Source organism: Pongo pygmaeus, chromosome 18, assembly GCF_028885625.2.
Source record: "Pongo pygmaeus isolate AG05252 chromosome 18, NHGRI_mPonPyg2-v2.0_pri, whole genome shotgun sequence".
NCBI lineage: Eukaryota > Metazoa > Chordata > Mammalia > Primates > Hominidae > Pongo > Pongo pygmaeus.
Genome location: NC_072391.2, coordinates 4,149,882 through 4,174,932, shown reverse-complemented (window position 1 = coordinate 4,174,932; position 25,051 = coordinate 4,149,882). Strand labels below are relative to the sequence as shown.

Below are 25,051 nucleotides of genomic sequence, written 5' to 3'. Positions count from 1 at the left end.
GGCACTGTCACTGTCTCACACACAGGGCCTCCCCATCCGTGTCCACAGCGATCATCGCTGTGGGTGGCTCTGCCAAGAGCTCCCCTGTGTGGACGCCAGTGTTGCGGGTGCTCTGAGACGTCCTCTTCCTTCCCTTAGTCCCACCTTACTCCCACAAAGCAGCAACCTCCCAGCATCAACTGCGATGCTGGCCCTCGGCCGGCCCCCTTGGCTTCTTGTTGAACCTTGTGTTCCGTTTCTGACGCTTTTCCTGGTCTGGACCCTACGCACTGGCCTAGAGGGAGACACTCCTAGCCACTGCCTGTAAGCTGCCACTAAGTCCTGGAGGTCCCTTCTGGTTTCAGTACCAGGCAGCTGCCCGAGCTGCGAGCTGGGAGTTCTGGGCCTGATCCTGGCTCAGAAAGAGGAACTTCATCCATTCGCTCCTGGGCTGGCCCAGCAGCAGCACGCCAGGCTCTCAGGCCAGTGTGGGGCCCAGAGAGCCCCACCCAATCCCACCAATTGGAATTAGGGGAGGGCAGGGACAGAGCAGAGGACCAGGCTGGGAATGCCCAGAGGAGTGGATGTCGAAGCATCGTCGTTCACCAGCACCCAGTGTCTGCAAAGCTCAGCGCCCAGCCTGCCCCGGCCAGCTCAGCGACCCCCGGCCTGCAGCTCTGCATGTCAGAAGCCATTGGACGGGATGTGCCAGTGGGGCCTCTGAGCACATCCTCCTCACCCTGCAGCATTAAACCAAAGTGCTAATAATAACACCCACATGAGCGCCAAGTGGAAAAATCAGAGCCTTACCATCCTCTGTGAAATCCTGAGTCAGTTTCACGCTTTGTAGGCATTTTAGGATTTAGCCATCCCGAAGATGATCCAGTTATTCCAATCAAATTCCACCTTCTCAATCCATGCAGCAATCCTCACACCAAAACATTCTGGGAGGCGTAAGAGCTGTGACGCGGCTCCGACAGCGACCTCCCCATGCTGATGGTCACTTTGTCCCGACGGGTTGCCAGAACGTGATGTTTTTGCTGTTCGTGGTGTTGGATGGCTGCAAAAGGGTGACGGCGGTTCAAGCAGGCTTCTGACTTGTCCGTCATATCCCAAAACTGGCACTTTTTCCACACACACTGGCTGAAGCTTCCTACCTGTGGGCATGGGACCTCGCTAGTCATAAAATAAGGAAATCACAGATTTTAGAGAATCTGTCCATTCCAAAAGCGTGGGTAGTTTTTTTTTTTTTTTATCATCATGTTTTGTAGAAATTGCTCAGTTTTTCTTTCTTTCCTCCCCTCTAACCCTCTTCTTATCCGTATTTTTCCATCTTCTCTTTTCCAGAAGACAAAAACCCTGTGGAGAGGGACACTCCAAGTTTCCCTTCAGTTCACAGGAAGAGAGTTGCCGGTCAGGAGCCTAATTGTAAATTTGAGAAAATTAAAAACTGCTTATGCTCTGTCAATTACTAAAACCAGTAAGGACTGTATCTGTGAAATACATATATATTTTTTGAGATGGAGCCTCGCTCTGTCACCCAGGCTGGAGTGCAGTGGTGCGATCTCGGCTCACTGCAACCTCTGCCTCCCAGGTTCAAGTGATTCTTCTGCCTCAGCCTCCCAAGTAGCTGGGACTATAGGCACATGCCACCACGCCCAGCTGATTTTTGTATTTTTAGTAGAAATGGGGTTTCACCATGTTGGCCAGGTCTCGAACTCCTGACCTCAAGTGATCCGCCCACCTCAGCCTCCCAAAATGCTGGGATTACAGGCATGAGCTGCTGCACCCGGCCTGGTTGTTGCATTTTAATCTACTGAGCCAAGCACCAGGCTCCAGGGGCACTGCTACTAGGTGGCCTGTCCTTGGCTCTGATGCAGGCGCTTCCAGGAAGAATGGGCTGCAGCTCTGTGCAGCCTGCCTGTGCTGGGCCACTGTCAGCTCCCCTTGCTTGAACAGGATTGGCCAGAACACGCCCTGTGGCTGCGAGCAGCCTTGAATGCCACTGGGGATTTGAGGTTTAGGCGTCCCGTTCCTTGAGCAGGAACCTCTGCAGAAAGGCAGTTAGAACAAAGTGCCCTCTCCCTGACGGTCTGTCTCCCTCACACCAAAAAGGAAGGTGAAGCATCCTTTTTAAGGAGACCCCTTTTTAAGAACCATGAGGTAGCTGCGGTGGTTCACGTCTATAATCCCAGTGCTTTAGGAGACCACAGTGGGAGGATCACTTGAGCCCAGGAGTTTGGGACCAGCCTTGCCAACAGGAGTTGGAGGCTGCGGTGAGCTAGGATCATGCCACTGCACTCCACCCTGGGCAACATAGTGAGACCCCATCTCTACAAATAATATAAAAGGCACCTGGGGGTGGTGGTACGTGCCTGTGGTCCCAGCTATTCAGAAGCCTGAGGCAGGAGGATCGCTTGAGCCCAGGAGTTCAAGGCTGCAGTGAACTGTGATTGTGCCATTGCACTCCAGCCTGGGCAACAGAGTGAGACCCTGTCTCTTAAAAAAAAAGAAGAAGAAACATGTATGAGATACAGCGCTGCAAATCTGTTTCCAACTTTCTCTGTGATTTTGCTGGAATTTGTTCAACACTGAGCTCACAGACAGGAGTGAACCAAAACTTGTTTTCTTTGGACTGCTTTGAGCAAAAATAGAAGAAAAGGGATCATTTTTTTCCAGTGATTTTTTATTTTTCATCAATAGTGCAGATCCAAAGTAAGTATTTATTCACTGGCCTGATTTCCCAATCTTTTAACTTAGAAGTGCGATTGCCAATTTCCTAGGTTTTTAAGAATACGCTGAAAACAAGCCGCCAAGCTTAGGCGCCGAGAATCATAGAAAGTTCTGTCCATGTGCTCGGATCAGATTTCCAGCACAAACTGTGATGTGTACATCTCTTAACTCGGAGTCTGACTTTGGTTAGCTGTTGTTGGGTGAACAGGTGTGTGCAGTGGATTAGTAACATAATACAAAGAGAGGTTGTACTTCCGCTGGGAGGAGAATGGGCATTTGGGTTTTTGTTGTTGTTGTTGTTGAATTTCAGCCCAACTGTTTAGAAAGAAAATTCTTGCTCTCTTTACCACTTTGTGCTGCACAGGAAGGCGGGAAGAAGGATTTTAGATGTGCATATTAACAAATGCTCTTATGGCTACATTTTCTGGTCCATGCAAAAAAAAAAAAAAAAAAAGTTCGTCTTTTTTTTTATCCAGTTATCAAACTTGTGTAAAAATAAGAAAGTATATCCTTAAATAGAATTGTGCCCTGGAAGGGACCCAGATGGCTCTCCTGAGATGAAAATAGTCATCCCAGCCGGGCACGGTGGCTCATGCCTGTAATCCCAGCACTTTGGGAAGCCAAGGCAGGAGGACTGCTTGAGGCCAGGAGTTTGAGACCAGCCTGACCCACGTGGTGAAACCCACCCTTTACTAAAAATAACAAAAATTAGCTGGGAGTGGTGGTGGGTGCCTGTAATCCCAGCGACTCGGGAGGCTGAGGCAGGACAATCAGTTGAACCCAAGAGGCGGAGGTTGCAGTGAGCCGAGATCATGCCATTGCACTCCAGCCTGGGCAACAAGAGCGAAACTCCATCTCAAAAAAAAAAAAAAAAAAAAAAAAAAACTTAGGGACATCATTCTCAATTTTTTTTTAAAGGATACTGGTTTTAGTTTTGATTTACCAATTTTTATTTCCGAGACGTTTTTTCAATTAAATGAGTCACTTTTGAACTATTGTGAGGCACTCATTGTAATTTCATGCCTCTCCGTTCACAGGAACATAACATTTGATGCCAATGAAATTCATTAGAATTCTGCGCTATCCTGTGAAGTGCGTGCCCATCTGTCTTGTATGTGTTTCCAGGGGTGGTTTACGATGGTCTTTGCCATGTACTGGATGGACGTGTACTTATTATGAATACTCACACCCTGAGACCCAAGAGGATCCGTCGTAAAACAAGGCCATATCTGATTTGGATTAAAATCCCCATGGAGAACCTGATGTCACCCAGGAAAGTGCACGTCTACTTGGGTGCTCTTGAGAAACGGTTGAGAAAACAGTCCTTCCAGCTCAGTAAATACCATTTTGTTTCTGTCTGCTCACCACGCTTGCATTTGCAATAAACCTGACAGAAACTTCCAGAGTGAAAATAAGAATGTTCATATTTGAAGGAGACGTTGGCAGACGGCCACAGACTTCAAGTACGCAAGCTCATTCCGCTCTTGCTTTTCTGCCGATAACTCCTTGGCCTCCGCGCACTCTGCACAGGCAGGGCCTGAGGACGGATCATGATCGTGTCCGGTGATCACGGAGCCGCCGAAGACTCTCAGTGGAGAGGCGATGAGTCACAAGTGAACTTTCTCTGCTCCTGAACAAACTGCTTCTCCTCGTCGTCCCACTCCAAACCTAGAGGTGGGGCAACCCCAGCATCCTGGGCGTGAACGCACCCAGCTTGATTGTCACATGGGGAATAGAGACTTCGCGCCTGTCTGGCATAGGCCCACCCAGTAATGTTCATTTAAAGCTGGCTTTACTAGTCCTTCTTCCACAATGAGAGGTGACCCTTCACTTCACCGAGAAAGGAAGGAAGAAAGGTAGGTGCAGGGAGGAAGGGTGGGGGGAAGGGAGATGGACTGAGTGGGGGTGAGAAAGAACGAGAAAGAGGAAAGAGTCAAATGCCTTTACTGCTTTTAAAGTGGATTTGACGGCCCGTAGGATTACAGGCCGGGCGCGGTGGCGCACATCTGTAATCCCAGCACTTTGGGAGGCCAAGGGGGGTGGATTTGAGGTCAGGAGTTCAAGACCAGCCTGGCCAACATGGTGAAATCCCGCCTCTACTGAAAAATACAAAAACAGGCAGGGTGTGGTGGCACACACCTGTAATCCCAGCTACTCAGGAGGCTGAGGCACAGGAATCGCTTGAACCCAGGAGGCAGAGGTTGCAGTGAGCTGAGATCACGCCACTGTACTCCAGCCTGGGCGACAGAGCGAGACTCTGTCTCAAAAAAAAAAAGAATTAAGTTCATCTCACCTTGTCCAAAAGCCATGGACACAGTTGAGGTCACCTCAGGAGACCAAGGGATCAGCTCGGCAAGGGCAGGCCCCTCCCCACAACAACGGGTCCTGGAATGTTCCAGAAACATTTTAAAAATTGTGTTCTATGATATTTGTCAACAAACTCAGCCTCTACTATCCCCACTCTTCTCCTGGTTGGCTGGACATAGCCAGACTCTTGGAAAGTGGGTGGGGGTGGGGAGAGTGGTCCCAGGAGTAGGGCCAAGAGCGGGAGGAAGGGGCTGATGACCGAGGCTAAAAATAGCCAGGCAGCTGCTTGGCAGCTGGTGCAGGGAATTGTCTGGACCAGGGGATGGCGTCCAGGAAGGGAACAATGAAACAGCACCGGTCAGAGAGCAAACAGAGAAGGAGGCGGTGGGGTGAGGGCGCAGAGTCGCTCTGGTCCTTCCTCCCCGGCAGGTGTGACCCTGCACTTTTGGGGGCGCAGAGGGGAACCCTGGACAGCTCTGGAGGCAGCAGAGGGAGCCTCGAGCTTCACCTCCTTGGCCCAGAACCCACATCTGGCTCAGGACTGGACAAAAGAAAGACAGCCTGTCACCTAAGCTTTTGCATCGGAGGAGTCTGCCTGCTGGGGCAGCCGTGTTGTTTGCGCGTCAGTGTGGACAATATTTTTAAACCCTTTAAATTTTTGTTGGGGTGCAACTTCCATCAGTAAAGTGCACATAGCTTGGTGAGTTTTCACACATTGATGCACCTATACAGCTGTCACTCTGAACAAGATACACGATGTTTCTAGACGCTCAGCAGACTCCCTCTGCCGCCCAAGGGTCACCTTCTGTTTCCATCACGGTCATCCTAGATTGCGTCTTCCTTTTGACTTTGGGGTTGAGTCATATCACAGAAATCATGCAGCAAGGACCATTCTGTGTCTGGCTTCTTTCACTCATCAATCCGCCTAGGAGATTCCTCCCTGCCGTGTGCAGCAGAATTTTGTTTCTTTTCATTGCAGCATAATATTTCATCGCGTGAAGAGGCCATGATTTCTCTATTCCACTGAGGATCGCTTGAGCTGTTTCCAGTTTGGGATGTGATGAACAATGCCACAGTGAGCATTCTTGTCAGTGCTGGCGTATCTCATGGTAGGTTTGGAAATAAATTCTGATGGGAATTAAAACTGGTGTAACCTCTATAAAGGGCCATTTAGCAAGAGCTGTCAAAATTTAAAAAACATGTGCCCTTCTGGGAATTACTTCTACAGATCTGCCCAAACATGCAAAATGTCTCATGCACCAGGTTCTTCTTTGCAGCATTTATTTGCAAAAGCTGAGGTGTAGCAACAACCTAAACATCCATCAATAAATATTTATCCATCCATAGACTAGAATACCAGGCAGCACCAGAAGGAACAAGAAAGCTCGGTACCGGCAGGACCTCCAAGTTAAGTAAAAAAGCAAGATGCTGAACAGTACATATAGTTCTCCACCATGTAGATTAAAAAGGGACGGAATACATTTGCTTGTATTTGCATAAAATATCTATGAGTATAGTCAAGAAATAGATAATATGATCTATGTATGCGGAATGCGGGGAAGGAAGATGTTTCCGTGTATATTCCTTGGTAATCATTGAATTTTAAGCCATATTAATGCATTGTCTACTCAAAAACTCAATTTATTGTGAAAAGACTAAAAACCACTGAACTGTACACATTAAAATTCTATGGTATGTGATTTAGATCTCAATGAAAAATGTATATTGAGGATGGGCACGGTGGCTCACGCCTGTAATCCCAGCATTTTGGGAGTCCAAGGCAGGTGGATCGCTTGAAGTCAGGAGTTTGAGACCAGCCTGGCCAACATGGTAAAACCCCGTCTCTACTAAAAATACAAAAATTAGCTGGGCGTGGTGGCGGGCATGCTTGTAATCCCAGCTACTCAGGAGGCTGAGGCAGGAGAATTGCTTGAGCCTGGGAGGAGGCAGAGGTTGCAGTGAGCCCAGAATCACACTACTGCACTCCAGCCTGGGCAACAGAGCGAGACTCTGTCTCAATAAACAAACAAAAAAAAATTACATTTAAAAAAACTTAGGCTATGGGGCCCAGCGTGGAGGCTCACACATGTAATTCCAACATTTTGGGAAGCTAATGCAGGAGGATCGCTTTAGCCCAGGAGTTCAGGACCAGCTTGAGCAACAGTGAGATTCCATCTGTATATTAAAAAAAAAAAAAAAAATTAACCAGGCATGGTGTTGCACGCCTGTAGTCCCAGCTGCTCAGGAGGCTGAGGCGGGAGGATCACTTGAGCCTGGGAGTTCGAGGCTGAAGTGAGCCATGATGGCACCACTACACTCCAGCCTGGATGACAGAGTGAGAGCCTGTCTCTAAAAAACATATAATAATAATAATAATTAAATAAGAAGGCTTAGACTAAGAGGGAAGGCAGAGCACACTCAGGTGCATTCGGCCTTCTGGATGCTACCAGGGAATGCCAGACCTCCGGGAGAAACAAGAACCCACGTGTTCTCAAGGCGCCCAGCCCAGCCCAACCTGTGGCCCTCCAGAAACTGTCGTGGTCGTCATCCATTCACCTGTCTATTCATTCATCAACTCACCCTTCAGATAGCTGCAGAGGACCTATGATCGCCAGGAATCTCCCCATGAGCAAATTGTGGGGCATTGGGAAGACGGCAGCCACAGTTAGAGGTGGGAGCCGCATGGGCAGATGGAACCGCAGTGGCCGCAGGCCCTGGAGGATCTTCGGCCGTCCGTGCCGGCTTGGAAGGCCTCCCGGGTTTCTTCACACGGACTTAGGGCTTCGGGGACCCTGGCTGGCGTGACCTCGACCTGTGCTGAGCCTCCAGAGATTCCTGTAGGCGCTGCACCCCGAGCGGAGATTGCAGCTCGGCGTCCCTGAGTCTGCACTGCCTCCCCTGCTGCAGGGGTGTCCCCGAGGGTCGGGGCCATGCTCCTCCTACCGCAGCTCCTGGTCCTGGCGCCTCCTCCATCCAGACACACAAGCGGCCCCTACGACTCCAGCACCAGACCTAATCTCAAGCACCAGGCAATACTCATTAAATCAAAATGTGCTACAACTGCAAGGAATAAATCTCGCTATGATGGATTCCTGGAGTTCCAACAACCCCTCAGCAACCAGTATATGAATTCTAATAAAATGTTTTAAAATTCAGTAAAATGCAAGGAATCCCATTTTACAGGAAGGCAAATAAAGGCTCAGGCATATGTAAGGCGCACAGGGAGTGACGGCCAACCTGGGAAATTAGACTAAGGTTTCTTTCCTCTCTGTGCCTTGATAGAGAATCCACCTCAGTTCCAGAACTTGCAGCAGAAACAGGGTCGTCTTCCCACAGCCCACTTCTCGGGGAGGGCTCAAGCCACATCTGCCTCTGGAAGCAGATATCCGTGACTATTATGGCTCCTTGGAAGGCAGCCAGGCATGAGCCTGTGGCTTACGTTCCTTAATGCTCAAGCACATTCCTTCATGTTCAACTATGCATGTGGTTGGCTCGAGCACAGAAGCACAGAGCTGAGCAAAATATTCAGCGCCTTTTTCAGAGAACCCTGGCTAGTGCTGGTGGATGTTCCTGCCCCTTCCTCCACCATGAACATTTTTAAAAATTAAGGCGAGTCTGGGCACAGTAGCTCATGCCTGTAATCCCAGCACTTTGGGAGGCTGAGATGGGAAGATCCCTTGAGCCCAGAAGTTTGAGACCAGCCTGGGCAACAGAGTGAGGCCCCATCTCTACAAAAACTAAAAAATTAGCCAGGCAGGGCATCGTGCACCTGTAGCCCCAGCTACTCAGGAGTCTGAGGTACGAGGATCACTTGAGCCCAGGAAGTTAAGGCTTCAGTGAGCCATGTTTGTGACGCTGCACTCCAGCCTGGGTGACAAAGTGAGACCCTGTCTCAAAAAAAAAAAAAAGAAAAAAAGAGGCCAGGCAGGCACAGTGGCCCACACCTGTAATCCAAGCACTTGTGGGAGGCTGAGTTGGGTGGATCACCTGAGGTCAGGAGTTCGAGACCAGCCTGGACAACATGGTGAAACCCCATCTCTACTAAAAATACAAAAATTAGCCGGGCATGGTGGCAGGTGCCTGTAGTCTCAGCTACTCGGGAGGCTGAGGCAGGAGAATCACTTGAACCCAGGAGGGGGAGGTTGCAGTGAGCCGACATGGTGCCACTGTACTCCAGCCCGGGCGACAGAGTGAGACTCCGTCTCAAAAAAAAAAAAAAAAAAAAGAAATATGAAATGTCCAGAAAAGGCAAATCTATAGAGACAGAAAGATCCATGGTTGCTGGGGCAAGGGAGGAGAACTGTCACAAGTTGAGAGTAAAATTTTTAGGATGGTGGAGATGTTCTAAAAATTGGATCATGTTGGTTACATGACTCTACAAATTTACTAAAAGGCATTGGTTATACATTGAGAGTGGGTGAATTTTACTATATGTAACTATATCTAAATAACACTGTAAAAATAAAAGAAACCAACCTGCAAGGCAGTAAGGCCGAGATGAAACAGTTGGCAATAGGATAATCATTTTGTAAGTTGGGTGATGGGTAACAGGATTCATTATACTGTTATTTTTGTTTATATTTGAAATTTTTCATTATACTAAGTTTAAAAAATTAATACTTGCTCCTCTGTGCTTCCAAACACCAAAATACATGTGATCCCATGAAATCCCAAGCACACTGTATTGGCGTCATTTACAAGCCTTCCTTTCTACCGAGTTGGTGAGTTTCCTACAGGCCGGGATGGTTTCCCATTATTTGCTGCTTTTTTGTATTTCTTCCAGGATCTGACTTTGAAGCCTGGCAAATAGATGTTAATTGAATAAGTTATTTAACTAAAATGGGGAGAGAAAAAAAAAAGAAATATCTAGTAACATAGAAAAGATCATTTTCCAAAAGCTAACTCGAGTTTCTTGAAAGGAAATCTTTCCAATTCTCTTCGAGAGACCATCTTACTTCCATGTATGTTTGGCTGTTGCTTTTTTGTTTGGTTTTGGAATGTCCTGCTTTAGGGAGAGCTGCCATCAGTAGAAGCATGAGGAATGGATTCCTCGTTCTATTTCTTAAAAAATTATTAAAGCACTCTAAATGAAGATAATGTTGAAGAAAATTGGATTCTTCTTTTTTTTTTTTTCAGATGGAGTTTCGCTCTTGTCTCCCAGGCTGTGGGTGCAATGGCACGATCTCAGCTCACTGCAACCTCCACCTCCCAGGTTCAACCTCAGCCTCCCGAGTAGCTGGGAGTATAGGTGTGCACCACCATGCCCAACTAATTTTTTATTTTTTAGTAGAGACGGGATTTCACCATGTTGGCCAGGCTGGTCTCAAACTCCTGACCTCAGGTGATCCGTCCGCCTCGGCCTCCCAAAGTGTTGGGATTACAGGCATGAGCCACCGTGCCCAGCCTGGATTCTTCTTGATTAATTTTTTTTTTTTTTTCCTGAGACGGAGTTTCGCTCTGTTGCCCAGGCTGGAGTGCAGGGGCGTGATTTCAGCTCACTGCAAACTCCACCTCCCAGGTTCAAGCGATTCTCCTGCCTCAGCCTCCCAAGTAGCTGGGACTTGAGGTCCATGCCACCATGCCTGGCTAATTTTTGTATTTTTAGTAAAGACGGGGTTTCACCATGTTGCCCAGGCTGGTCTCGAACTCCTGACCTCAAGTGATCCACCTGCCTCAGCCTCCCAAAGTGCTGGGATTACAGGTGTGAGCCACCGCGCCTGGCCAATATTTTGTAATGTCTCAAAGTCCTCACTGGGAGTGTCCTTTCCCATCACATTGAGATAGGAAGCGGGACTTGATTCCTGATGCAGACCAAATTGACGACCAGCGAAAACAGGGACTGGGTGGAAGCAGATTTTCACAAAACACGCCCACCAGTGCACTGGGTTGGTTTACCATTGCCATGGCAACGACCCAGCACCCAGAAGTTACCTCCCTTTTCCTAGATTCTGCATAATCTGCCCCTTAATTTGCATGTAATTAAAAGTGGGTATAAATATGACAGCAGCACTGCCTCTGAGCCGCTACTCTGGGCACACTGCCTATGGAGTAGCCCTGTGTGGCAGGGAGCAGTCCCTCTGCTGCCGCTGGACACTGCCGCTCCAATATAAGTTGCTGTCTAACACCACCGGCTCACCCTTGAATTCTTTCCTGGGTGAAGCCAAGAACCCTCCTGGGCTAAGCCTCAATTTGGGGGCTCACCTGCCCTGCCTCAACATTAGCATAGAAAATACACTTATTTGAGTCTGTTCTGATAAATTTCCTGTTTTTAAAAATATGTGATTTTTGTTGCCAATTGACAGGGAGGCATAGGAAAACTTTGAAGAATCTTCCAGATTTGCCTAACAGAGATGACCTGACAAGATAGATGTGCCATTTGGACCCTTTCAAGAGCAGACAGAAGGGAAAGGAGGTAATATGGATCAATTGCAGATGTGGGTTGCTTTATTTATTTTTTTTATTTTGAGGTGGAGTCTCACTCTGTTACCCAAGCTGGAGTGCAGTGGTACAATCTCAGCTCACTGTCACCTCCGCCTCCTGGGTTCAAGTGATTCTCCTGCCTCAGTCTCCCAAGTAGCTGGGACTACAGGCACGTGCCACCATGCCTGGCTAATTTTGTACTTTTAATAGGGACAGGGTTTCACTGTGTTGGCCAGGCTGGTCTTGAACTCCTGACCTCAGGTGATCTGCCCGACTCGGACTCCCAAAGTGCTGGGATTACAGGCGTGAGCCACTGTGCCCAGCCTCTGTGTTGCTTATTGACGGGCACACCTGAGAAAGTCGACATAAGGCAATTCCGTCATTGTGTGAACATCGCAGGGTGCACTTACACAGACCTAGATGGCACAGCCTACCACACACCTAGGCCACATGGTGTAATCTATTGCTCCTACGCTACCAACCTGTACAGCTTGTTACCCCACTGAATACTGTAGGCAACTGCAACAAAATGGTAAGTGATTTTGTATCTAAACACTTCTTTATTATTATTATACCTTAAGTTCTAGGGTACATGTACACAATGTGCAGGTTTGTTACATAAGTATACATGTGCCATGTTGGTTTGCTGTACCCGTTAACTCGTCATTTACATTAGGTATTTCTCCTAATGCTATCCCTCCCCCTCCCCCAACCCCATGACAGACCTCGGTGTGTGATGTTCCTTGCCCTGTGTCCAAGTGTTCTCATTGTTCAATTCCCACCTATGAGTGAGAACATGCAGTGTTTGGTTTTCTGTCCTTGTGATAGTTTGCTCAGAATGATGGTTTCCAGCTTCATCCATGTCCCTGCAAAGGACATGAACTCCTCCTTTTTTATGGCTGTATAGTATTCCATGGTGTATGTGTGCCACATTTTCTTAATCCAGTCTATCATTAATGGACATTTGGGTTGGTTCCAAGTTTTTGCTATTGTGAATAGTGCCGCAGTAAACATATGTGTGCATGTGTCTTTATAGTAGCATGATTTATAATCCTTTGGGTATATACCCAGTAATGGGATGGCTGGGTCAAGTGGTATTTCTAGTTCTAGATCCTTGAGGAATTGCCACACTGTCTTCCACAATAGTTGAACTAGTTTACACTCCCACCAACAGTGTAAAAGCATTCCTATTTCTCCACATCCTATCCAGCATCTGTTGTTTCCTGACTTTTTAATGATCGCCATTCTAAATGGTGTGAGATGGTATCTCATTGTGGTTTTGATTTGCATTTCTCTGATGACCAAACACTTCTAAACACAAAAAATGCACAGCACAAATACAGTATAAAAGATTAAAAATGGGCCACACGGTGGCTCACGCCTGTAATCCCAGAACATTGGGAGGCCAAGGCAGGTGGATCCTGTGAAACAGGACATAGTGAAACTCTGTCTCTACTAAAAATACAAAAATTAGCTGGGTATGGTGGTGGGCACCTGTAATCCCTGCTACTCAGGAGGCTGAGGCAGGAGAATCGCTTGAACCTGGGAGGCGGAGTTTGCGGTGAGCCGAGATTGCGCCACTGCACCCCAGCCTGGGCAACAGAGTGAGACTCCATCTCAAAAAAATAAAGATTAAAAATGGCACACCCGTATAGGGCACTTACCATAAATGGAGCTTGCAGGACTGGAAGTTGCTCTTGGTTAGTGAGTGGGTGGTGAGTGAATGTGAAGGCCTGGGACATGACTGTCCACCACTGTAGACGCTATAGGCACTGTACACTTAGACCACACTAAATTTATTTAAAATTTGGTTCTTTTGCCGGGGCACAGTGGCTCACGCCTGTAATCCCAGCACTTTGGGAGGCCAAGGCAGGTGGATCACGAGGTCAGGAGATCGAGACCATCCTGTCTAACACGGTGAAACCCCGTCTCTACTAAAAATACAAAAAATTAGCCGGGCGTGGTGGCAGACGCCTGTAGTCCCAGCTACTCGGGAGGCTGAGGCAGGAAAATAGCATGAACCTGGGAGGCAGAGCTTGCAGTGAGCCGAGATCTCGCCAGTGCACTCCAACCTGGGCGACAGAGCAAGACTCAATCTCAAAAAAATAAAATAAAATTTGGTTTTTCTCTTCAATAATAAATTAATCTTAGCTTACTAGAATTTTTTTACTTTACAAACTTAATTTTTTTTAACTTTTTTACTTTTTTGTAATAACACTTAGCTTAAAACACAAACACATCAAACACATTGTACAAAGATATTTATTTTCGTTATGTCTTTATTCTATTAGCTTTTTTTTTTTTTTTTTTTTTTTTTTTTTGAGATAAGGTCTCACTCTGTCACCCGGGCTGGAGTGCAGTGGCACAATCTCGGCTCACTGCAGCCTTGACCTCCCAGGCTCAAGCAATCTTCCCATCTCAGCCTCTCAAATAGCTGGGACTACAGACGCACATCACCACTCCCGGCTAATTTTTGTGTTTTTTGTAGAGACAGGGTTTCGCCACCTTACCCACGCTGGTCTCAAACTCCTGAGTTCAAGCAGTCCACCCACTTCTGCCTCCCAAAGTGCTGGGATTACAGGTGTGAGCCACTGCACCTGGCCCTATTGACTTTTTTCTTCTTCTTCTAGACGGGGTCTCGTTCTGTTGCCCAGGCTGGAGTGCAGTGGCGCGATCTTGACTCACGGCAACCTCCGTCTCCTGAGTTCAAGCAATTAATTCTCCCTGCCTCAGCCTCCCAAGTAGCTGGGATTACAGGCGCCCACCACGATGCCTGGCTAATTTTTGTATTTTTTAGTGGAGACGGGGTTTCACTATGTTGGCCAGGCTGGTCTCAAACTTCTGACCTCAGGTGATCTGCCCGCCTCGGCCTCCCAAAGTGCTAGGATTACAGGCGTGAGCCACTGTGCCTGGACAGCCTTTTCTATTAATTTTTTAAAAACTTTTTTATTAAAAACTAAGGCACACACACACATTAGCCTAGGCCTACCCAGGGTCACGATCATGAATGTCACTGTCTTCCACCTCCACAGCTTGTCCCACTGGAAGGTCTTCAGAGGCAATGTGTATGCAGACTGTCATCTCCTGTGATAATAATGCTTTCTTCAAGAATACCTCCTGAAAGGCCTGCCCGAAGCTGTTTTACAGGTAACTTTAAAAAAATGTGAGTGCACTCTAAGGAACACTAAGGGCCAGGCACCATGGCTCAGGCCTGTAATCCCAGCACTTTGGGAGGCCAAGGTTAGAGGATCACTTGAGCTCAAGAGTTCAAGGCCAGCCTGGGCAACTTAGTGAAACCTTGTCTCTACTAAAAATTTTTTTAAAATAGCCAGGAGTGGTGGCGCACACCTGTAGTCTCAGCTACTCAGGAGGCTGAGGCAGAAGGATTGTTTGAGCTCTGGAGGCCGAGGCTGCAACGAGCTATGGTCACACCACTGTACTCCAGCCTAGGCAACAGAGCGAGACCCTGTCTCTATAAAAACAAAACAAAATGAAATGAAAAAAGTATAGTGTAGTAAATACCTAAGCCAGTAACACAGTTGTTTATTATCATTACCGAGTATTATGTGCGGTGCATAATTACATGTGCTAGACTTTTATATGACTGGCAGCACGGTAGGTTGGTTTACACCAGCACCACCACAAACTCGTGAGGAATGCGTTCCCCTATGAAGTCTCTAGGCCATAAGAATGTTAAGAATTTTTCAGCTCCGTGAAAATCTTATGGGACCACGGTCCTATACGCAGGCTGTTGACCCAAACCTCTACGGGGCGCACGACTGTCCATCCCTCCCTGGGGCCGGGCCAAGTGCTGGGCCTTGAGAAGGCATTGCATGGCACCGCCCAAGGATCCTGTAACTGCGCCACGCAGGGGGTCGATGATCTGCCTGCGCCAGAGCAGGGAGACCCCGGCGGGCCCCAGGTCTCCCCAGGGAGAGCCTGGCGCGCTCTCGGGCGCCACCTAGCGCCAACCAGAGCCGGAGCGCTCAGACTTGCGACACCAAACGAGGCCCCGCGGCTTCAGGAGTCCCAGACTCCGGGACAGAGCGAGCGTGGCCTGGGCATCCTGGGATTCAGAGCCAGCCTCTGGCCGCCCTCGGGACAGGCGTCCACAGCCAGCGTCCCCCACGCGGCGTCCTACCTGGGGTCCAGGCGCTCCCCCTGTTGGGTTTCTGGAGGCACCGTGCCAGAGGTGGGACGGGCGCTGGCTCAGGAACAGGGATGGGGTCCTAGTCCCTCCTCAGTCCTCCCGTCACCCCTTTCTTCATGCAGGCGGGAGTGGCTCCAGTGCCACTCAGGGGCTCTTCCAGCTCGGCAAGCCCGGGGCCAATTGCACAGACCGCCTCCAGCCCCTGACCCATCCTTGGAAGCCGCCCAGACTCCTGCAGTTTCTTAACTGTGCAGGTCACATCGGAGTCACTGTGGAACTTTAAAAAAAAAAAAAGACAAGTATCTGGGCCCCACTTTAGACCAGTCGAATTGAGGGTGGGGGCGCTGGGCGTCATTATCGTTGCCGTTCACCAGGCGATCCCAATGCACTGCTAAGCATTGAGAATGCCGCCTTACACTCAGCGCACGTCCCCTGTGCACACCCACGCACTCCTTTCCTGCAAAATCTCACCTTGCCCTAGAAAGCATCCGCTTGGGGTCTAGCTCTGGCGTGTCTGACAGTACCTCTTTCTCACCCTGGATGGTGGAGGCAGTGAGGGAGGTGGAGAGGGGCTTCTTTTAACCAGAGGCCTGAGAAGCGGTACCCTCTTTGCTCCAACTCCTCGTTAGCGCAAAGCCAGGACTAGAATCTGGATCTTCGAACTTCCTGTCCAGTGGATGTTGCCAGATTTAGCAAATAAAAATACAGGGTGTACATGTAACTATGAGGGTCAGATCAACAACGAATAATTTTTTAGTATAAGTATATCCCAAATAGTGCATGAGTTGGGATATACTTACATTAAAAAAATAATTTGGCCTTTGAAATTATTTGAAATTCAAATTTAGGCCGGGCGCAGTGGCCCACGCCTGTAATCCCAGCACTTTGGGAGGCCGAGGCGGGAGGATCACCTGAGGTCAGGAGTTTGAGACCAGCCTGGCCAACGTGGTGAAACCCCATCTCTACTAAAAATACAAAAATTAACCGGTCATGGTGGCATGTGCTTGTGATTCCAGCTACTTGGGAGGCTGAGGCAGCAGAATCGCTTGAACCTGGGAGGTAGAGGTTGCTGTAAGCCAAGATCGTACTACTGCACTCCAGCCTGGATGACAGAGTGAGAGTCTGCCTCAAAAAAAAAAAAAAATTAAATTAAATAGGGTACACTGTATTTTTTCAGGCAAAATTACATCTATGTCTATCCATTTATACATATATAAATAATACGGCTGGTTAAAAATTGCCCATGCCTTTTATCCAGGGCCTGCAGCTACCCTTCTCCCCAGGCCAGTGTCCACCCATGCCAAATACTGAGCACCCCTGGCTGGCCCTTCGAGAGTACTTGCCCACTAGCCTGAGACACCTCCACCCCAGCTCTGTCTCCAGAGCCTGGCTTGCTGCCCATTGACCATAAGGAAGGTGGTTGGAGCCTGTGTTGTCTTCCTGGACATGCCCTTGTAGCGGGGGAGCCCAAGGAAACTGAGATGCTACAGTAGTGTCCTTAACTAAAATGCTCAGCATAAACACAGACACAAATTTAGAGTTTTCTCCAATCCATATTCCTCTAGTTTCTTTCTTTTTTCTTTTTTTTTTTTTGAAAGAGAGTCTGGCTTTGTCACCCAGGTTGGAGCTCAGTGAAGCGAACTCAGCTCACTGCCACCTCTGCCTCCTGGGCTCAAGCCATCCTCCCGCTTCAGCCTCTCAAGCAGCTGGGACTAAGACTTCAAATGCACACCACTACACCCAGCTAATTTTTTGTATTTTTTGCCTCACCATGTTGGCCAGGCTGGTCTCGAACTCCTGAGCTCTTCAAGGGGTCTGCCCACCTGGGCCAACGAAAGTGCTGGGATTACAGGCGTGAGCCACCGTGCCCGGCTGTATTCCTGAACAGCTTCTTGAACTTCCCTGACGATAAGAATCCCTGAGATTGGAGCCAGTTGCATAATTTTTGGGGCCCAGTGCAAAACGAAAATGAAGGACTCCTTGTTCAAAAAGTTGGATCAGGCTAGGTACAGTGGCTCACACCTGTAATCCTAGCACTTTGGGAGGATGAGGCAGGAGGAGTGCTTGAGCCCAGGAGTTCGAGACCAGCCTGGGCAACACAGGGAGACCCCATCTCTACAAAAAATTTTTAAATTAGCCAGGCATAGTGGTGCATGCCTGTAGTCCCAGCTACTTGGAAGGCTGAGGTGGGAGGATCACTTGAGCCCGGGCAGTTGAGGCTGCAGTGAGCTATGATCACACCACCTCACTCCAGCCTGAGCGACAGAAGGAGATGCCATCTTAAAAAAAATTTTGTTTGAAGTTAGAACGAAGTGTTGTGAAAGAGATTAACGTGTAAACTTTTTTCCTTCTTTCTGTGGTCTGTCTTCCTTGACTCATCATGGTGTATTTTTTTATTCTTATTTAATGTCGTTCTACGTAAAGAAAAATAAAATTGTAAATTATCAGCATGAACTTTACTGTTCATCCATATATTGTGCAATGCCAGTTTGAAGTGCAAATTTGAGAGCATTGAACTTGCTTGCAGAATCACAGAAATTACACCATTTGTGTTGTGCTTTTGTCCTTGGGTGCGCTGGAAGAGACCCACGCAGGCCTAACTCAGAGAGGGTGGAAGGAGGAAGAGGGGGTCCCCCAGGCATGGAGCTCAGGCAGGGTGTGTGGGGACCCTCTGCGGAGGTCGAGCCAGGCATCTCTTCTCCCATATGCTCACTGCCCCATTGCATTGCAGACAGGGACCCCCCCAGGATTTTTAAACATCTGTGCCAAGATGCGCGGGGCTCACCAACCCCACCAAGACATATGTGCTGGGCGTTGCCAGCCTGGGGCAGGAATGGCCACAACCCCACAAGGTTGCAGGCAGCACACCTGACTCCAGTCCTTCCCACACTTGTGCCCAGGCCCTCTGGGGACAAAGGATAAAGGGCAGTGCACAAGGCAGGGGCAGGTAGGGGAACCAAGCCTGGGGCATCCAGGTGTGGGGGGACTGCCAGGGAGAGCCTTCCCAGGGAGGTGGAGAGAGGATGCGGGTGAGATCACAGGTACTTAGACCCCAAGCCCCTGGTGCACATCACACTGTCCCATCACATTCGAAGATTACATTATTAAGAATTTCAACCCGGCGTGGTGGCTCACACCTGTAATCCAGCACTTTGGGAGGCCAAGGGGGGCAGATCACTTGAGGTTAGGAGTGTGAGGCCAGCCTGGCGAACACGGTGAAACCCCATCTCTACTAAAAATACAAAAATTAGCCCGCGATGGTGTCGCGTGCCTATAGTCCCAGCTACTCGGGAGGCTGAGGCACGAGAGTCGTTTGAACCTGGGAGGCACAAGTTGCAGTGAGCCAAGATCGCACCACTGCACTTCAGCCTGGGCAACAGAGTGAGACTCTGTCTCAAAAAAAAAAAAAAAAAAAAAATTTCAGGCTGTTGACAACAGAGGTTTGAAGCAAGCATGGCCCCTTGAGGGTGAGCTGTCTGTGGCTGCCCAGGTCTGCGAAGCTGGGCCCCCGTGGGACCCTTGCTAAGCATGACGGTTCCTGGGTCCTGCCTCAGATCCAGGAAGCAGAATCTCCAAGATGCCCTGGAATCCTAGAGTTAAAGAATGCCCCAGGCAGTTATTATCAGGGAGTTGGGAGCCAATGCCCCAGGTTTCCAAATCTGGGGATCATTAGATTCCTGGGCCCCTCCCCTGCCGACTCACATTGAAAATCCCTAAATTCCACTCTCCTCTTCCCTCCCTACCACTGCATGGAATTCTGCTAGATTTTTAGAGCCGCTCTGCCTGGATCCCGTAAGTGCCACCCCCACCATCCACTAGCTGCGTGATTATAAACAAGCTGCGTAAACTCTCTGCGCCTGATTTTTCTTATCTGTGAATGGGGGGGGGATAATCGAACCTTCCTCCTGGAGTTGTTGTAAGGATTCAGTGAGTTGCTGTAGACAAAGTGTTCAGAACCATGTCGGCTACATTGTAAGTCCAAAATAATAGCTGTAGCTGTTTTTATTACCACGGGTTCTCAGCGCAGGGCTGCGTATGACAATAACTGTTGTTTGCTTTCTTTGTTTGTTTTTAGTTGTTTTTAAATGCCAGTGCCTGGGTCTCACTGGAGAACAATGACACGCGAATCACACAGCGATTCTGATGCGTGAGGGTTGAGGCACACTGATACTGAATTGGGATTCGCTTTGTTCATTCCCTTATGTGTCATAGAGTTCCTTCCTTATATGCGGATATACAGATCCACACTATCATTTTTAAAAACTTTATTTTTGAGGCCTGGCATGGTGCCTTACGCCTGTAATCTCAGCACTTTGGGTGGCCGAGGTGGGCGGATTGCCTGAGGTCAGGAGTTCAAGACCAGCCTGGCCAACATGGTAAAACCCCGTATCTACTGAAAAAGTACAAAAATTAGCCAGGCCTGGTGGCGGGTGCCTGTAATCCCAGGCTGGGAGGCTGAGGCAGGAGAATCACTTGAACCCAGGAGGCAGAGGCTGCAGTGAGCTGAGATGGTGCCACTACACTCCAGCCTGGGCGACAGAGTGAGAACTTTTTATTTTTGAGGTAGTTATCCTATCATTTTAACCGCTTTGTGTATTCCATGGTACAAACATATCATAATCTAGTTAATCTCATGTATTTTTGGTGTTTTGTTTTTGTTTTCTGAGACAGGATCTGGCTGTGTCACCCAGGCTGGAGTATAGTGGCACAATCACGGCTCACTGTAGCCTGGACCTCCTGGGCTCAAGCAATCCTCCCACCTCAGCCTCCCAAGTAGCTGAGGTGCACACCACTATGCCCAGATGATTTTTTAATTTTTTTGTAGAGATAGGTGTCTCACTGTGTTGCCCAGGCTGGTCTCGAACTCCTGGACTCTAGCAATCTGCCTGCCTTGGCCTCCCAAAGTACTGGGATTATAGGTGTGAGCCACCATGGCTGGCCTAATTCCATGTTATTACTGTTTTTCCACTGTACTCATTCCAAAACTCTGTGAGATAAAACTATATCACGCTTTATGCCTAAGGATCGTGCCAGTCAAGCTCAGAGTTGTTAAGTATCTTATCCAAGGTCACACAGTTAGAAAATGGCAAAACAGATAATTGATCCAGTCCTTTTTTTTTTTTGAGGCAGGGTATTACTCTGTCACCCAGGCTGGAGTGCAGTGGCGTGGTCATGGCTCGCTGTAGACTCAAACCTCCCAGGCTCATGCCATCCTCCCACCTCAGCCTCCTGAGTAACTGGTACCACAGGTATGTGCCACCAAGCCCAGCTAATTTTTAAATTTTTTGTAGAGACGAGGTCTTCCTATATTACCCAGGCTGGTCTCAAACTCCTGGGCTCAAGCAATCCTCCTGCCTCGGGCTCCCAAAGTACTGGGATTACAGATGTGAGCCACCCCACCCAGCCTGGACTTTTTGACTGTTTATGTTTTTGGGGGTCAGTTTGCCAAGTTGTATTTTTTTTAAAAGAACTATTGGGATGTTCATTGGGGTTGCATTGGATCTATAGATCAGTCTGAAAATTGATGTACTTTTATTATTGAGACTTCTTATCAATGGATATTTTATTATATCTCTCCATTTTTTGAGGTCTTTTTAAATTTCTTGTAATAACTTAATTTTTTATTTCCTATTTAGAGGTCTTTGCACATCTTTTGCTAGTTTTAGTCCTAGGCAATGACATATTTTAAACGTATTGTAGATCAAATCTGTTTTAAATGTATTTTTCTGTTTAGTATTGGAATGCTCTTGATTTTTGTATATTGACTCTATATCCATTAACCTTGCTAAAATCTTTTAATTGTAATGTTTATCAGTAGATTCTTTTGGATTTTCTTCATATAGAATTGGTATATAAGAATAATGACTCTGGGCCGGGTGCAGTGGCTCACGCCTGTAATCGCAGGACTTTGGGAGGCCAAGGCAGGTGCATCACCTGAGGTCAGGATTTCAAGACCATCCAGCCTGATCAACATGGTGAAACCCTGTCTCTACTAAAAATATAAAAATTGACCGGGCACAGTGACTCACGCCTGTAATCCCAGCACTTTGGGAGGCTGAGGCAGGTGGATCACAAGGTCAGGAGATCGAGACCATCCTGGCTAACACAGTGAAACCCCGTCTCTACTAAAAATACAAAAAATTAGCTGGGCGTGGTGGTAGGCACCTGTAGTCCCAGCTACTCGGGAGACTGAGGCAGGAGAATGGCGTGAACCTGGGAGGTGGAGCTTGCAGTGAGCAGAGATCGCGCCACTGTACTCCAGCCTGGGTGACAGAGCGAGACTCCGTCTCAAAAAAAAAAAAAAAAAAATTAGCTGGGCGTGGTGGCGGGCACCTGTAATCCCAGCTACTTGGGAGGCTGAGGCAGGAGAATTGCTTGAACCTGGGAAGTGGAGGTTGCAGTGAGCTGAGATTGTGCCCTTGTACTCCAGCCTGGGCAATAAAAGCAAAACTCCGTCTTAAAAAAAAAAAAAAAGACTCTTTTGGTGGTTTTTTTCCCAACTTCCTAACCCTTTATACCTTTTTTTTTTTTTTTTTTTTTTTTAAGAGACAGGGTCTTCTTTTGCTATCCAGGCTGGAGTGCAGTGGTACAATCATAGCTTATTGTAACCGTGAACTCCTGAGCTCAAACGATCCTCCCGCCTCACCCTCCTGAGTAGCTGGGACTACAGGCATGCATCATGATACCCAGCTAATTTTTTGTAGAAACAGGGTCTCACTATGTTGCTCAGGCTCTTTTCAAACTCCTGGCCTCAAGCTGTCCTCAGAGTGTGGCCTCTCAAAACACTTGGCTTCACTTTGGCTTCTCAAAGTACAGGCATGAGGCGCCACACCGGCTGAATTTCCTCCTTCAGTCTGTTAACATGGTGGATTCTATCCATTGATTTCCTAATGTTACACCAAAGCTGCATTCCCGGAATAAATCCAATATGGTCATCATGTATAATCCTTTTATATATTGCTTGATTTGACTTGCTAATATTTTGTCCAGGATTTTTGCAGTGAAATTAATCTGTATTTTTCTTTCTTTCTTTTTTTTTTTAACTGTTCTTGTTGGGTGTTAGTATAAAGGTTATGCTAGTCTCCCAAAATTAGTCCGTGATTCTTTTTCTGCTTTCTGGAAAAAGTATGTTATAACTTAGCTTTATTTCTTTCTTCAATGTTTAGTAGTATTCCCTAATGAGGGAATTTACGCCCCGAGTTTTATCATAGGATGTTTTTAAATTACAGTTTAATTTCTTTGATAGTTACAGGACTAAGATTTTCTTTTTTGTCTCACTCTTGTCCCCCCAGGCTGGAGTGCAATGGTGCGATCTCGGCTCCTGCAACCTGCGCCTCCTGAGTTCAAGTGATTCTCCTGCCTCAGCCTCCCAAGTTGCTGGGATTACAGGGGCCCACCACCACGCCCAGCTAATTTTTGTTATTTTCAGTAGAGACGGGGTTTCATCATGTTGGCCAGGCTGGTCTTGAACTCCTGACCTCAGGTGATCCGCCCACCTCAGCTCCCAAAGTGCTGGGATTACAGGTGTGAGCCACCGTACCTGGCTGAGGACTGAGATTTTCTATTTCTTATTGTGTCAGTTAGGTTGTATTTTTCTGTGAATCTGTTCATTTCACCAAATTTTCAAGTCTGTTGGCCTAAAGTTTTTGATAATATAATCTTATTTTGTGGTGAAGTCCCTTTTTTATTTCTTGTATTTGTTATTTGTGCCTTATTTTCTTTTTTTTTTTTCCTTTGGTTTTTTTTTATGAGATAGAGTTTCCCTCTTGTTGCCCAAGCTGGAGTGCAATGGCGCGATCTCAGCTCACTGCAACCTCTGCCTCCCGGGTTCAAGTGATTCTCCTGCCTCAGCCTCCTGAGTAGCTGGGATTATAGGCACACGCCACCACGCACAGCTAATTTTTTGTATTTTTAGTAGAAATGGGGTTTCACCATGTTAGCCAGGCTGGTGCCAAACTCCTGATCTCAGGTGATCCGCCCGCATCAGCCTCCCAAAGTGCTGGGATTACAGGCGTGAGCCACCACGCCCAGCCTTTTCCTTTTCTGTTTTCTTTTTCTTTTCACAGATGCCTTTTGTGAAAACTGTCAAATCGTTTCCTTTTAATCATTCTATTAGGGGTTAATCAATTTTATTAGTGGTTTCAGTTTTGGCTTTGTTGATTCTCTCTGTTGTGTGTTTGTTTTTATACTTATTATACATTGAAATCATTTCCTCCTATCTACTTTATTATATATTTAAATCATTTCCTCCTGTCTACTTTTGTTGGGTTTCTTTAGTTGTTCTTTTCCTGACATCTTAAAATGAATGTGCTTAGCTCATTATATTTTAAGCCTTTCTTCTTCCCTAAAATATGCAATTAAGGCTATAAATTTCCCTCCAAGCACTGCGTTAGCTTTACGTCATAAGTTTTGTTGTATTTTGTTTTTCATTACATATAGTATAGTTCAAAGTAATTTCAAATTTCCATTTTTATTTGTTCTGAAACCCATGCATTATTTAGAAGTATATTTTAGAAGCATGTTACTCGAAAGTATAGTTTTCAAAGATACAGGGACTTTTTAATATTTTTGTTATCGATTCTTAAACTATTTGCAATATGTTAGGATGACATTATCTGCTTTATTTTAATCCTTTGAAATGTGTTGAAACTTGCATTTTGGCCCAGCAGATCATCATATTTTAAAATGGATGATATCTTCTTGAAAATAACATATTTTGCACTTGTTGAGTGCACAGTTCTCCATATGTTCATACAACAAGATTGTTCATTATGATGTCTCAAATCTTCTACAGTGTTATTGATTTATTGTCTGCCTGTTCCATTGACTACTGAAAAAGCTGTGTCAAACATCCCACTATGAATATGGACTTGTCTATTTCTCCATATAATTCTGTTCACATTGCTGTATGTATCATGTAATTAGGTACATACAAATTTAGAATAATCTTTTATTATTATAGGGTGACCCTCCTTAATTCTAGAGATGCTTTTTTTTTTTTTCCACTTTAAAGTATGTTTGCTTGATATTGGAATTTAGTACACTGGCTGTCCTAATACTATTTCAATTGTATATACTTTTTTATTATTTTCCTTTCAGTCTTGCTTTATCTCTAAGTATTACATGTGTCTCTTGTATTTAATATGTGTTGGATTTGGTGTCTATCCAGTATGATAATCTTTGTCTTTTAGCTGGAGCATTTAACCCACTTACCATTCATGTAATTACTGATATGCAGTTTGCCATGAATGGGCTTTCTATTCATCACCTATTCTCTGTCCTTTTTTTTTTTTTTTTTTTGAGACGGAGTCTCACTGTGTTGCTCAGACTGGAGTGCAATGTTGCGATCTCAGCTCACTGCAACCTCTGCCTCCGGGTTCAAGCAGTTCTCCTGCCTCAGCCTCCTGAGTAGCTGGGATCACAGGCACCCATCACCACGCCTAGCTAATTTTTATATGTTTA

At 47.0% G+C, this 25,051-nt stretch overlaps 1 long non-coding RNA gene across 1 annotated transcript; it reads left to right on the top strand.

The window, feature by feature from the left end:
• Window positions 1–11,321: 11,321 nt before the first annotated feature.
• Window positions 11,322–24,585, top strand: LOC134738594 (uncharacterized). The gene is made up of 3 exons (XR_010124459.1): window positions 11,322–11,431; window positions 14,472–14,586; window positions 22,882–24,585. It is a non-coding gene; the product is annotated as an uncharacterized LOC134738594 (long non-coding RNA).
• The last annotated feature ends 466 nt before the right edge of the window (window positions 24,586–25,051 follow it).